Source organism: Amblyomma maculatum, chromosome 2 (genome assembly GCF_055883805.1).
Source record: "Amblyomma maculatum isolate TAMU_Amacu chromosome 2, ASM5588380v1, whole genome shotgun sequence".
NCBI lineage: Eukaryota > Metazoa > Arthropoda > Arachnida > Ixodida > Ixodidae > Amblyomma > Amblyomma maculatum.
The window spans coordinates 169,895,182-169,909,144 of NC_139345.1; positions in this window are offsets into that span (position 1 = coordinate 169,895,182).

The following is a 13,963-nucleotide window of genomic DNA, read 5'->3' on the forward strand; positions in this document are numbered from 1 at the left end:
CCTCCTCCTCGCGTCAGGCTTAGACTCGCCGGGGTGGCGCGGACATGTTTCACTGGCACTGCGACCCCACCCCAGCGGGGATAAGCCAGACTGCATGAGCCCCTTGGCTGGGAAAAGCCCGCTCCCCTAAACAAAACTCCCCCACCCCTGTGGTGCGGACGGCCTTGTCTGGGGTTGCCGTTGAATGATGATGGTCACTGGTTGAGGTCTGTACCCGCACAGGATGGCTGCACCTGGTGCATTCTCCCTTCCATCTGACAAGGCAACAGGATTGATGAAAAAAAAATTATTTTATACAGATTCGATCTTTTTGTGACCATTACTGTGCACTGTGGTCGATCCTCCGTCTAGGAGGCCGAATTTCACTGCTGCCTTTGAGACTCGGAGTACGAGAAATCTTTGCGCTTCCTCGTCCCCGCTGGCCAGCAAGTGCTCTCACTGCGTCACACTCGGGGTTTCTATTTTGAGGTCCAAGCCTGCCTCAGGACAAGCCCATGTGACGTGCTTGAGTGTCGGTGTACCATGATAGCATGGGCACTTATTTTCATATTGTGTAGTAAAATCTTATGCAATTTGTGTAAGTGTGGATAAGTGCCGGTTTGTAATCTGCACCAGTCTGCTGTCTTCTCTTGGGTTAGCCTTTTGTGTGGGTATGGGTAGCGTTTTCGCTGGCCTCTGTAATGATCTGAGAATGTTGGGGTAACAGGGTCAAGAGTGCCCGTGGTGCAGAGTATTGAGTCCACTCTGTCGAGGTACCCTCGCGCTAACTCATCTGCTGCCTCGTTTCCCCTCATCCCCTCGAAGGGTAAGACGTTTTATTCGAGCCGAGCATCAGCTCTGCCCCCACCCCACCCATCCCTTACTATCCACTGCCAAATCCTATGGCGCCGCCTGCACACTCGAATCCTTCCCGCGCCCTAACTACTATCCCGCATGCACCCAGGTGCCTTCACCCCATCGTGTTCTTAGTGCTTTCATCTCACCGTTACACTAACACATATCCTGATGGAGTGCCCGGCTGATCCTCCCCCGCCAGGCTTGGAGCTCTTCCCCTGGGAGGAATGGGAGGCCTTACTGCGCGCGACGGACCCCCATCAGCAAAAGACCGCCATCACGCAGGCCGTGGATGTGCTGTAACGACATAAACTGTCACACATCTAGTGCAGTGAGGCCATGCCTGGCCCGGGGTTGCGCCCCACACCATTGGGCAATAAAGCTTTTTTTCCCCTCTCTCTCTTGAATACTGTTCCGAAGCACCAGAGGTCTCACGCTGTTGTTGTGGCTGTAGGAAGAAGGAAAATAAAATGTACTGCTGGCTTTGTAGCGGAGACACATCCGCTGCCTCGAGCGGACAGAAGAGAAAATAGAGAAGAAAGAAAAAGAAGAGGGGAGAGAAAGACGCGCGCCGCAACAAAAGCCGTCGCACCACCACCCTAAAGAAACTCAGGGAGATTTCAGGTGCGATATCGTACCTCATCCGCAGAGTTTCGGGCCACCATAGGGGCATGAAGGAGCGCGACCTTTGTCGCCATCCATGCCTTCGTCCTCAGCCGTGTGCTTTACACTACTGCTTACCTACAACTGTACAAACATGACATAAACGCTTTGGATATCTTGATCCACAAGGCATACAGGGCCGCACTTCACCTTCCCCTCAACACAGCCACAGACAGATTGCTAGGCCTGGGTCTGCACAACACGATTGGGGAGCTCGTGGAGGCCCACCGACAGGCCAAATACATCAGACTCAAGCAAACATCCACTGACCGGTATATCCTAGACTCCCTTGGAATCAGGATCCCGGCTAACGACCCAACCCTCCTCTCCATCCCTCGACATATCTACCAGAGACTGCTTATCAAGCCTGAATGTGAATTGGGGAAGGGAGAGATATATTTATGACCTCCTAAATATATCTCTCCCTTCCCCAATTCACATTCAGGCATATGCCGACGACACCATTATCCTTGTACCTGGTAAGACAAGTCGCGAGTTATCTACAAGGGCAACCAGCGTTCTGACTTTAGTCCAGCAATGGTGCACCGAAAATCGTGTTCAGTTAAACGCACAAAAATGCTCTTATGTTTTGTTTCATAATGGAGTACCAGCATTACATAAGCGTAAACCCACCATCCGTCTTGGAACTCACAGCCTTAAGTGCGAGCCAACTATCAAATTATTAGGGGTCGTTTTTGATTCGTACCTTACCTTTATTCCCCATGTAAATCACTTGCAAATTAAAACTTCGGCCTCTACCACTAAGCTCCTTAATTGGTTTAATTTACACTTTCGCGTTTCACCTTCTCATTTGCGTCAACTTTATCACCAAGTCATTCTCCCCTCGATTACGTATGCTGCCCCTGCATGGTGGTATCACTGTCCTCTTTCTAGACTAAGAGATCGCGTCCTATCACTACAGCGAATACCACTCCTCGCTCTTACTGGCGCCTACGCTACCACGCGAACAGCCGCACTTTGCGTGCTTGCAAATGTTGTTCCGTTGCCTATTCATCTAGACCAGTTATGTGCCGAGTTCAAGCTTTTTACACTCCGGCAACCTATAGTTTATGGCAACGTTACATACAACCCTGCTGAAATACAACCATTGTTCAATCCCTGGGCTGATCATCCCTCAATCAAGTTTAAATTTCATTTTATTAAACTCACCTACCAGGAAGCCATGTTTTGTTCTTCCCAACGCGCACTGTCCTTCACACTTCACTCCGCGGGCGCAGCTTTTGTAGTACTTAACTCAACTCAAAACATACTATTTGTTCATCGCCTTTCTTTGCAGCCACCTTCCAGTGCGTATGAAGCGGAACTTGTAGCCTTTAATTCTGCGGTTGAATATGCTCTTAACAACCCTCCCACTATGCCTATTCATTTCTATACAGATTCTCTGTCTCTGCTCTCTGCCATCTCTTCAGTAAATTCGTTTAACCCCACAATTCTTACCATTAAAAAGAACCTGTCGCGCTTATCGTCTCTCGCTCAATTCATGTTATTCCATATCCGGGGCCACTCCGGCATTTATGGCAATGAGTTAGCCGACCAAGCAGCTGGTACCGCAGGACAGTACGGCTGTTTACATCTTTCTACTCTTTCAAAACGTTATGTCCGTTCACGCTTACATCGTTCTTCCCTTGTTTTGTGGAGCACATATTGGCGCGAAAATAATGGCGGCACAGAATTATTTAATTGGATACCCGATACCCTCAATATACCACGCATTTGTCCGCCCCGTAATGCGATTACAACTCTAATTACAGGGCATGGCAGATTTCCTTTTTATTTTAAAAAAGTACGTCTATCCTCCTCTTCACTTTGTTCCTGTGGCAAGATGTGTAATGACGTCCGTCACTACTTCCAAGACTGCTCCCTTACTGCTCCTTTTGTTTCTCGCCTGAAGTCTTTTTGCTCATCAGATATAACAACGTCTCAATACCCGACGTTGCTTCGAAATCCTGTCGCTTGTGCAATTTTAATTCAAATGGTTAAACACATAAGCAGCACTATACCTGACTATTGTCGCTGACATCATTCTGTTAAGTAAACTATTTGCTTGTTATTTCGCATTCTTTAAATTATTATGCCGCAGGGTTTATTTTTCTACGTATCTCCTCTGAAAGGTTACCTATGCGTTTTCTTTTTCTTTTTATTTCTGTCCTAATAATTTATATATATATGTATATATATATTCTTTTCAAAACATGCGTTCCAATTATGTACGTAATCATTTAGAGTTGATTTCCTTCTCTCTAATATTTTCCTTGAATTCTTTGTTTTTCTTCTCAGGTACCCTTTATTTCTCTCTTTTTTTTTTTTTTTTTTTTTTTTTTTCTGGCTGCCTTATTCCTTGGGTGCAATTTTGACCTGTTTCCTGTTGTGGCGTGCACGCTGCTGCTGCCAACAGCCCATCTCTGGCTCTACAAGCACCAGTGGATTTCCGTTAGATCCGTACTGTACTTGAGACTGGGGATGAGGGACTCCTCGGAGTTTCCTGCCGACCCCCAACCACGCTCAGTACAGAGGAGGAAGATTGCTCTTCCTTTCAGCCTGTCTGATACGGACACGCCCACGTGCCTGCATGGAGGCGCCTATGGCTGTAGTGCGCAGGTCACTTATGCCTACTGGATCACGTTTCTACGTGTCCATTGGTATTTCGTCGTGGCGTGCCCTTCGATGCCGCCAACTCTCCATCTTGGTTTTTACAAGCACCAGCGGATGACCTGCTGATCCTGTGCTTGAGCCTGATGGTGGTGGGGGCGAGGGTCTCGTCGGAGGGTCCTGAAGACCCCCTGCCACGCTCTGCACAGGGGAGGGCTCCGTGCTCCTGTGTTGAGCAGAGTGCTTAAGGCATGCCTTTCAGTTTTCCTGGATGTGCTCGTGACTGCAGGCACTCTTGCCTACAGAGCCAGGTCCGTATGGGCAGCATGCATACTGCTATGAAATGAGTAGAGTTATTTTTTGTTCTCTTGTTCCTCTGTGATATCTGAAATTTTACTTATTTTGCCTTTTCTGCTGCGGTTGTCACACGAGTCCGGTATAGTGGTGCTGTAATTTTTTTTTTTATTATTATTATTTTTTATTATTTTTTTTTTATATATATGAATCTTCCTCCATCGTTTCTCTTACCCGTGCATTTTGCGGTTAATATAATCTGGCATAGTGACGGACGTCTTTTCGCATCAGACTAGATTTAATAATTTTTTTTCTCTCTCTTAATGTTTTATCTAGGTTTTGCCATTCTTTCTCATCCCCTACCTCTTGTCTGTGGTGTCGGAAGTTAATTTTTTTTCTTTTGCTTGATTCTTCTATTCCTAACATCAGTATTTTCTCTCTTGGACCAACGATTACAATGCCGTAGGAGACAGCAATTCTCTATTGTTCACCCGATTTTATTTCTTTGTTGGGGACTGTCCTGTTTACTTTTTTACCCCAGTCTCTCTTTTTTTTATGCTTTGAGTTTCGTACGTCTGCCTCTCTCCCCGTATTGTTTTGTCATTTTGTGTGATGGTGGTTTTGCTGCTGTTCTTTTCTGGTTCTGGTTCGTGTTTTGTTTCACTTGCAGGTCTGGATGCTACCTTCTGGGGTTTTCCTTTTATTCTTCTTAAACCAGCGTGGACCACCTTTCGACATGGACTTCGTCTTTTTTTTTTTTTTTTTTTTTTTTAATACCTTCTATCGCTTTTAAAAAGTTTTTTTTTTTATCTCGAGCTGCTGCTCGTTTTTATTTATTTTTAATTGGTTTAAGCCTGGCAAAGCTTTTGCTGGTCCAGGCTCCCCCTCAATTTTTTTATGTTTTTTTTTTCTCAGTTCGAGGGGGCGAATAAAATGGTAAAATGCTTATCAAGCCACTCCCGAAAAATATGCATCCATCTTACCATGATCAACGCCGCAGAGCACGTACAAAGGCGCTCCACCGATAATATGGCGGTGAGTCGGACGCCGTATGGGTTGACGCTGATTGCACGGGTGATGAAGCGACAGCAGCCATGGGGGATTCCTCCTCATCCTTTCTCACAACATTACGTGTCCCCCCAGACAACTCCCCAGAAGATGCAGAGGAAGCTGCGATTGCATTAGCCATAACCCGCACGGAAGCCCAGTACATTTTAACAGATTTAAAAAGAGCAATTCTAAGTTTTGCACGAGGCCGAGGCCATGTCCCTGCTTTTAGTATACTGGACTTGCCCGATGCACCCCCGCCCCGCCATGTGGAGCTCATATGGGTGCCTGCACACTCTCGGAATCCCAGAAACGAGGCTGCCAACCTTTTAGTTCGAGGTTCTTTAAACCGAGCTCAGTTGGCCTTTAATCCGGGATTTACGAAGGAGCGCATGCACTCGTTCAGCGAGCTGACGCATTCCTACAGAGCCTCGCGCCAGATCTGCCCCCCACCCCACCCTCCCTAGACAATAAACGCGCAACACTATGGTGCAGACTGCAAACACACACTCTTCATTCACCCCTTACCCTTTCCCACTACCATCTCTCCTTCCAGTCCTGCTTATACCCTTTGCCCAGAACCCTTTGCCTCTCTCCTCCACATCCTCTTCCTCTGCCAGGCGGACCCTCCCCTGCGGGGCCTAGAGCAACTGAAGACCTGAGAGGACTGGGAAACCCTGCTGCGTTCAGAAGACCCTGCCGAGAAGACCATCGCCAACGGCCGGGCTGCCAGTGTTATGATCCTGAGGGACATAAACACTTGTATTTCAGTGGGGTCGTGCGGGGAACCAAGGACCTGCGCGCCCTGAATTGCTACGTGTAATAAAGGTTTCCTCTCTCTCTTTCCACCACCGAAGCAGTGGCGGGTGCAATGACGGCCTACAACAGATAATATTCAGTGGCAGGCTAGCCTCCGCCGCAAGCGGCGTTGACCTACCTGTCTCAGCCCCATTAGGGCCAGGATCGGCCGCCCTTCACCACCTTCCCTTCCTTCTCATGCGACTGCCGGCGGCGGCGTTTCAATGGAGGCGAAACGGAGAATGAATGAATGAAAACTTTATTCCCACCGAAAAGGAGCCCTTCATCTCCCGCCCCCGGCACGCAGGCCGGGGAGCGGGTCAGGAGGGCCCCGCAGGCTGAGGTCAGGTGAGGTTACAAGCACTTTTCGCGGCCTCAGCCGCCAGGCGGGTTGCGTGCCGCTGAACGGTGGGATCTCCGCTCCGCAGCCGAACCTCCCAGGCTTCTCTACTATCAATGTTAATGCCGGTGCCTGGGGAATCGGCGCATTGCCATATTATATTATCTAGCGTGCCTTTTTTCCGCAATTTTTACATTTAGAATCTTCTTCCTCCCCGGTCTGTGTTAAGAAAACCCAGACAGGGCAGATGTAGCTATCGGCTTGTAATCGCCTCCAGATGCGTGCTTCATTGTTAGTGAGAGACCGATCTGTAGGAGGGTATACTTTTCGATCTAATTTGTAAGATTCTGTGATCTCATTGTATGTGATAGCGCAATCTTTTGCATTCGGGCTGTTCTACCGCTGCCCGGTGGTAGAGATCTCGGGCCAGCAGGTGCGCAGCTTCGTTGCCAGGGACAGATTCGTGTGCTGGTATCCATATGATGGATATGGTTCTAGTAATGGGATTTGTGAGAAGAATCTTTTTGGCCTCCTCTGAGATCCGTCCTTTTGCAAAATTCCGGACAGCCGTTTTGCTGTCGCTGATTATAGTTTTGGCCTGTGTACCAGGGCATGCGAGCGCTATTGAGACCTCTTCAGCTGTACTAATGTCACGGGTGCGTGTTGAGGCAGCAATTTTAGGTGCACCTTCTCCATTTACTACTGCCGAGACAGCTGCTCCGTGTCGTCCGCATCGTGTCGTCTGCTCCGTGTCGTCTACATAAGCAACTTCATCGACTGCTTTGCGTTTCATTCTTTTAGCGATGGCTTTGGCTCTGTGTTCTCTGTATTCTTTGTTGTAGTCTGGGTGCATGTTTCGAGGTAAGGGTGGTACCAGTATGTGTTCCCTTATGTTGGGTGGGATAGATGTTTTCGCCTGTGGGCCTCTGTCTGATTGGAGTCCGACCCAGTCTAGGATGGCTCCGCCTGTCTCCGTCTGACTTAGTCTTTCCAGTTGAGAGATTCTGACAGCTTCAGTGAGCTCTTGCCATGTATTATGAATCCCCATTTTCTCCAGCTTCTCTGTTGATGTGGAGACAGGGAGGCCTAGTGCGCGTTTGACGCATTTTCGAATTATGACGTCGATTTTTTCACGTTCTGTCTTTTTGAGATTGAGAAAAGGTGTGGCATAACATATGCAACTGATGATGTAGGCCTGTGTCATTTTGAGTAGACTACGTTCCTTGAGACCGTGTCTTCTAAGCGCTACTCTTCTGAATATGCCCGTAACTTGGGCTGCGTAGTTTTCCAATTTTTTGATGGTGTTTGTGTTCTGCCCTCTTGCTTGGAGGATCATTCCTAGGATTCTAATTTCCTCTACTTGTGGAACCGGGTAGTTTTCAACATTTATCTTTATGTCTGCTTTATTCTTCTTATATTTGGGGTTGTAGATGAATAGTTCTGACTTTTGCGGCGAGCAGGATAGACCGCGTTCCGCAGCGTACTCAACCACCTTATTTGCGGCAGCCTGGAGTTTCTTCTCTATTTCTGCGTCGCTACCTTTATTTATCCAGAGATTTATGTCATCTGCGTACATGCTAAATATTAAGTCCGGTATTTGCTTTAGTTGTGCTGGTAGCCCCCTCATAGCCCCCTCATAGCATTGTTAAATAGAAAGAGAGACAAGACAGAGCCTTGTGGCGTTCCCTTGCTTACCAATGTGATTGTGTGTGATTTGGCGCTTTGAAAGCTCATGGTGACTTCTCTGTTAGTGAGAAAATCTTTGATATAGTTATAGGTTCTGATTCCAACCCCAACTTCTTGGAGACCTTCGAACACTGCCTTATGCTTGACATTGTCGAAGGCTTTGGTTAGGTCAAGTCCGAGAATAGTCTTTGTATCTGAAGATTCATGTGTTATGATATCGTATCTAAGTCTGAGCATCACGTCCTGTGTGCTTAGCCCCGGTCTAAAGCCCACCATTTCGTGTGGCCAGATGTTCTCTTGCTCCATGTATTTGGTAAGTCTCGTCTGAATAACGCGTTCCATTAGCTTTCCCACGCACGAGGTCAGTGATATGGGTCTTAGGTTTTCTAGTTTTGGCGGCTTCCCCGGTTTGGGTATGTGGACTATACTGGCATTTTTCCATGCCTGCGGTAGTTGTCCAGACTCCAATACCTTATTCATGTATCCTGTCAGGGCTGTGATTGACTCGTCGTCTAGATTTCTGATAATAGTGTTCGTGATACCGTCAGGTCCTGGGGCTGATCTTGTCTTTAATCCAATAATCTCAGCTCGGACTTCAGCCCTGGTGATGGGGGCGTCTAAGTCTAGGTTAGGTTTCCCCTCATATGCTGGTAACGCTTCGGTTTCCGTATGTCTGATGTAGATTTCGATTAATTTACTCATCAATTGTTCGTCCGAGCCTTCGAAGGCATGCTTAACTTTAGTTTGATTTACGTTGGCTTGTGCTTTATATTTTTCCGGATCGAGCATGTGTCGTAGAATGTTCCAAGTTTTGGAGAGGCTCATGCCTTGTTCCATTTCACCACATCTGCTACACCAGTTTTGTTCGTTTAGTTTGATGGCGTATGTCTCCATCTCTTTATTATGTCGAGCTAGTGCTCTCCTAATATTACGGTTCCATCTTTGTGTTTTTAGGCTTTTCTCTAGGTCCTGCTTCTTGTTCCACATGGTTAGGAGTTTGCTATCGATACTCGGCGGTGCATCTTCGTCTTCTAGAGTGACTGTTGCTTCCTCCACATGTTTCTTTAGCGTTTGTGACCACTTATCGATATCGTCGATTTTCTCAATTCCCTCGCTCACTCTTATTTGCCTAAATCTTTCCCATTCCGTGATTTTGGGTTGTTTGGGTTTTCTAATTTTGATTCCTTTTCCTAATGTGAGTGCAATAATGAAGTGGTCACTACCTAGGTTTTGCTCGGTGTTTTTCCTGTCCGCTGTACTTGCATTCTTGCTTAAGGTCAGGTCGGGGGTGGTGTCCCTGCTGACGCTATTACCCGTGCGTGTGGGTGCATTTGGGTCAGTGTGCAGGGTGAGTCCTAGTGTTTGCATGTCTTCTCATAATTGTCTGCCCTTAGGATCCTGCCGATTATACCCCCATTCCTGGTGGACTGCATAAAAGTCACCGGCTATGATAAGTGGGTTATTTCCAGCGATCTTTAGGGCTTTTCGGAATAGGACTTGAAACCTAACTTTTCTTTGCTTCGGAGTGCTGTATATGTTCAAGAGAAAGATACTCTTTCGGTCTTTTTTTCCAGTGATGATTTCAGTTAAAACTGCTTCTATATCCCGAGATGTGATCTCGTGATTAGTAGCGGCTGTTTCTCTGGATAAAAGTCGTGACTTTGGATTTTTCGCCCCTATCGCTGCTGTGGCTTTGATATCCAAACAATTTGGTTGGGTTTTTCCCAGTTTCCTCTATCATGATAGCTATGGGTTTGTCGGCAGTTTGTTGCAATAGCGCTCGCTTTCTCTGGTACCCTCAGCAGTTCCACTCCCAGATCGTGGAGTTGTCTTTCTGATTATGGCTTTTGCCCATGTTTGTTACCCATTGTTTCTTCTAGTTTTGCGATTCTGTTACTGGATTCAGAGAAGGCCAGTGATGCTTCCTGCATTTGTTTAGTGAGATTTTGAATCTGCACTTGCATCGGTCCCTGAGCCCCTAGAATTTGCTGGATTAGCGTGTTAATATTCTCGAGTTGCTTATCAAATTTGTCATTACGTTGTTCAAATTTTCTATTAAGGGTTATAAACGGATCGGTCTCTCCCCCTTGACGCTTCTGGGGCGGCGGCCGGGTGAATTCCAAGTTCATGCAGTTTGATTCCTCTGAAGTAGAATTAGTAGCAATTGAATTTGTGGTTTTTGGTACCTCATGTGATTGATTTGCAGGCGGGCTGTTAGCCGTGGGCTTTTCTGTGAATTTAGGTTTAAGTTCTTGAATTTCGCGACTCATTTGTTTGATCATCTCTCTAAGTTCTGCGTTTTCCCCTCTGAGTTTTTCCATCTCTCTATTTTCAGCCTGGGAGGTTTTGCTAACGAAGCTTACCGTCTTGTTGTCTGCTGACTTGAGTTGGCCCCATGGATTCTTGGGATCTCTGTCTGGGAGGCAGGCCAGGTCCTCGTCCCTGGCTCGTGTCCCGGGATTTCGAGGTCTCTCTGGTTCTCGAGCTTGGTCTTGATCTCGATCGGGTCCCCGACCGTGGGTCCCTGTTTGCCCGGTTCCTTCCTCGGGGTTCTCGTCCCCGGTGCTCTTGTTCCGAAGAGTAGAGGATGGATCCCTGGCTTCCTGAAGTTGATTGCAGTTGTTGTTTTTCTAGCCTTTTCTCCCACATTTTCTTCTTTGAGAGGTAGGGCATCCTGTATATTTCGCGGCATTTGTTGTCTCCTAGGACATGGTCTTTACCGCAGAGTTGACACTTAGGTTCACACGTGTGTCCAGCGCCTGGATGTTCCAAGCCACAGCCGCGACACTTCACGTTGGTCCGGTCTGGGCATACATCGGCTCTGTGCCCCAGCCTGCCGCATGTTGTGCAGACTTCGTACTTCTTGTTATACAAGTAGCACCTCATGTTGATTCCCTGGAAATTGAGCCATTTCGGCGCAAACCAGTCTTCGAAAAGTATCAGAATGGTTTTGGATCCCGCTCCCAATCTTCTAATACCGGAGATTTGTGGATTAGTCCCACTCCGTTCTATCATTTCTTTAATTCCTTCCGCTGAATATTCGAGTGGTACGTCGTGAACGACGCCTTTGCCTCCGTCTTCCGGCATGGCGATCTATGACTTGGCTTCAATTATGTCCAATCTTCAGAGCTTCAATGGCTGCGTACTTGTATGTTCTCTCGGTATCCGTGGTAGCGACCAGTATTGATGGCTGAGTAGAGTTTGGGGAGATGATGTCACCCTTCGTGGTCGTCAGATCCAGGCCGGCGGCTTGGATGATAACTCGAGACAAGTTCAATCTTCCTACAGTGTTGATAATACTGTTAATTCCGCCTCTGGGGCGAATGATGATCTTGTTAGCGGTGCTGGGAATTCGCTCCTGCTGTCGCTCAATCGATTTTTCGGCCAGTTCCTCCCTTGAGGAGGCTTGGGCTTGGGTAGGCTCAGCGTTCCAACGTGATCGGCTTTGGCGTTGTTGACTGCCACGTTTCGGTTTCTCTTTCTGATGAACCATTGTCAATTCAAAATATCGCTGGCGGAAGCGTCTCTTCCCTCCACGGTTTCCATCCTCTTGCTCTTCTCGAATCGCGACGCTCTGGGGCCGCTCCCAGCCTCTTCGGGTAACGCCTAGCGCCCAGCGAGGCTTCGGAGTCGAGCTAGGCCTAGGCCTCGGTCAGAAATTTTTAGACTCATAAAATCCAGAAAATTAGGCCTACCGTCGAAAGTCCGGTGTGGTGTCCCCGTGGTGTTTCAAGGTTCAGGTATCCGTTGGTAACACAGGATAGGAGGTGAGTAGTCACATACCGCATTCGCAGATTGAACTTTTGCGGAGCGAAACAAAGTGGCGTCCGTCTCAGAAAGCGAACGCATCACGGACTCTCCTCACACGTGACTCGCGAAACGGAGAGGCGTTCGCGGGCTATGTGATGTAATTACTCCGCAGCCCTCCACTACGGTTCTTCTTCTCTCTCTTTCCATTTTCAATCCCAACTTATCCCTTCCCTTCCCCGCCGGGGTGGTGCAGTGGTAAGACGCCCGACTACTGTGCCGGAGTACCCGGGTTCGAACCCGACCTCGGCGGCTGCGTTTCGATGGAGGCGAAGCGAAGAGGCGTCCGTGTGCTGTGCGATGTCAGCGCACGTTACAGATCCCCAGGTGGTCGAAATTACGGCGTAGCCCTCCACTACGGCTCCTCTTTCTCTCTATCCGCTTTCAGTCCCACCTTTCTCTCTTCCCTTACGGCGCGGTTGAGGTGTCCACAGAAAACAAGTGAGACAGTTACTGCGCCTTTCCCTTCCTATAAATCAATCAATATCCCTTCCCTTACAGCCGGGGTGGTAGTAAAAACGTCTATTGTCGCATGCACAAGTAATGGGGGTGAAGACCCCTACGTGGCTCTTGGGTTCTCCCTTAAAACACGACAGACACCCTTACAAGGCAAAAGGAAGTCCTAGGTGTCCCCAGGAAAAACGTGTTACATATTCGCCGCCTCTACTTTCCAATACAGCGATTGTTATTATTAGTGTTTACTAATTTGACGAACAAAAAAATTCTTTACGTTAGCATAGGCGACTTTGAACTGCTCTGAATTAGTTTCACTGGGCTAGAGCCGACCGCGTTATTTAAAACTTTGGTTACATTTAACTGGGACGCCCTGTATTACACGCATATCAGTTTGTAAAGCGTGTTACACAATTAGAAGCGCGATGTAGAATGCTGCTTCCAACTAAACCGCGAAATCCTCGCAGTTCAAATTTCGCACAGGAATGACATTTTGTCGTTAGTATTTTTTAATACCAAATTTGTTTGTGTTACTTGCCTGATTCAACCAAAAGAAGTCGGATATTCTTACCGTATGCGGCGGCGGTGAAGCAAAAAAAAGAAACCATTGCACCAATGACAACACGAGTGGCACCATCTTGTGCAACAACTTTCCGGCATTCATTCATTCATTCATTCTTAAACCTTTATTCATGATGATGACCTGAGGCCTAGAGGGGAAGGGGGTGAATTAGGTGAGGTTGAGGGCGCCAAACTCCGACATGAAGTCTAGCAGGGCACTAAGCTTGCGCTTGGCGTTGGTATTGGGGCTGTCCAGTCTTCGTAAGCCTGAATGTGGTGAGCAGATGTGTAGCGGGCGCGGAGGCTAGTCGTGCCAGAATAGGTTCAGATCAAGTGCTGCAGGTCAACGGAATCAGCAGGGCAGTTGGGGCAGCTGATCTTGGTTCGGAGCCATTGACTAAGGATGTCCGGTGTGCACGCTGCACCGGCTCGCGCCTTGTGAGTTAGAACTTGGGCAGGACGAGAGAGGCCGGAGGGTATCGAAGGAGAAATATCGGGGACAAAGTCCCGCAACAAACCCCTCCGCCCTTTGTTGTGACGGAGTTGGGGAAACAGCACAAGATGTCGCCTCTTGTGTTAGCGCTGGGGCGGTGGTTACTTTTGCTTCGCTGCCGCCGCATATAGTAAGAACATCCGACTTCTTTTCATTGAATCATGCAAGTATACCTAACAAATGTGATATTAAAAAATGCCAACGACGAAATGCCATTTCTGTTGAAATTTGAACTGCGAGGATTACGCGGTTTAGCTGGGAGAAGCACTCTACATCATCCCTCTAATTGTACAACGCGCTGCATTATTGTCTCTGATAGCCTGAGTCGTTTTGGGACATTAAACAGTACAAACCAAATTACTTTGTATTAAAAAATG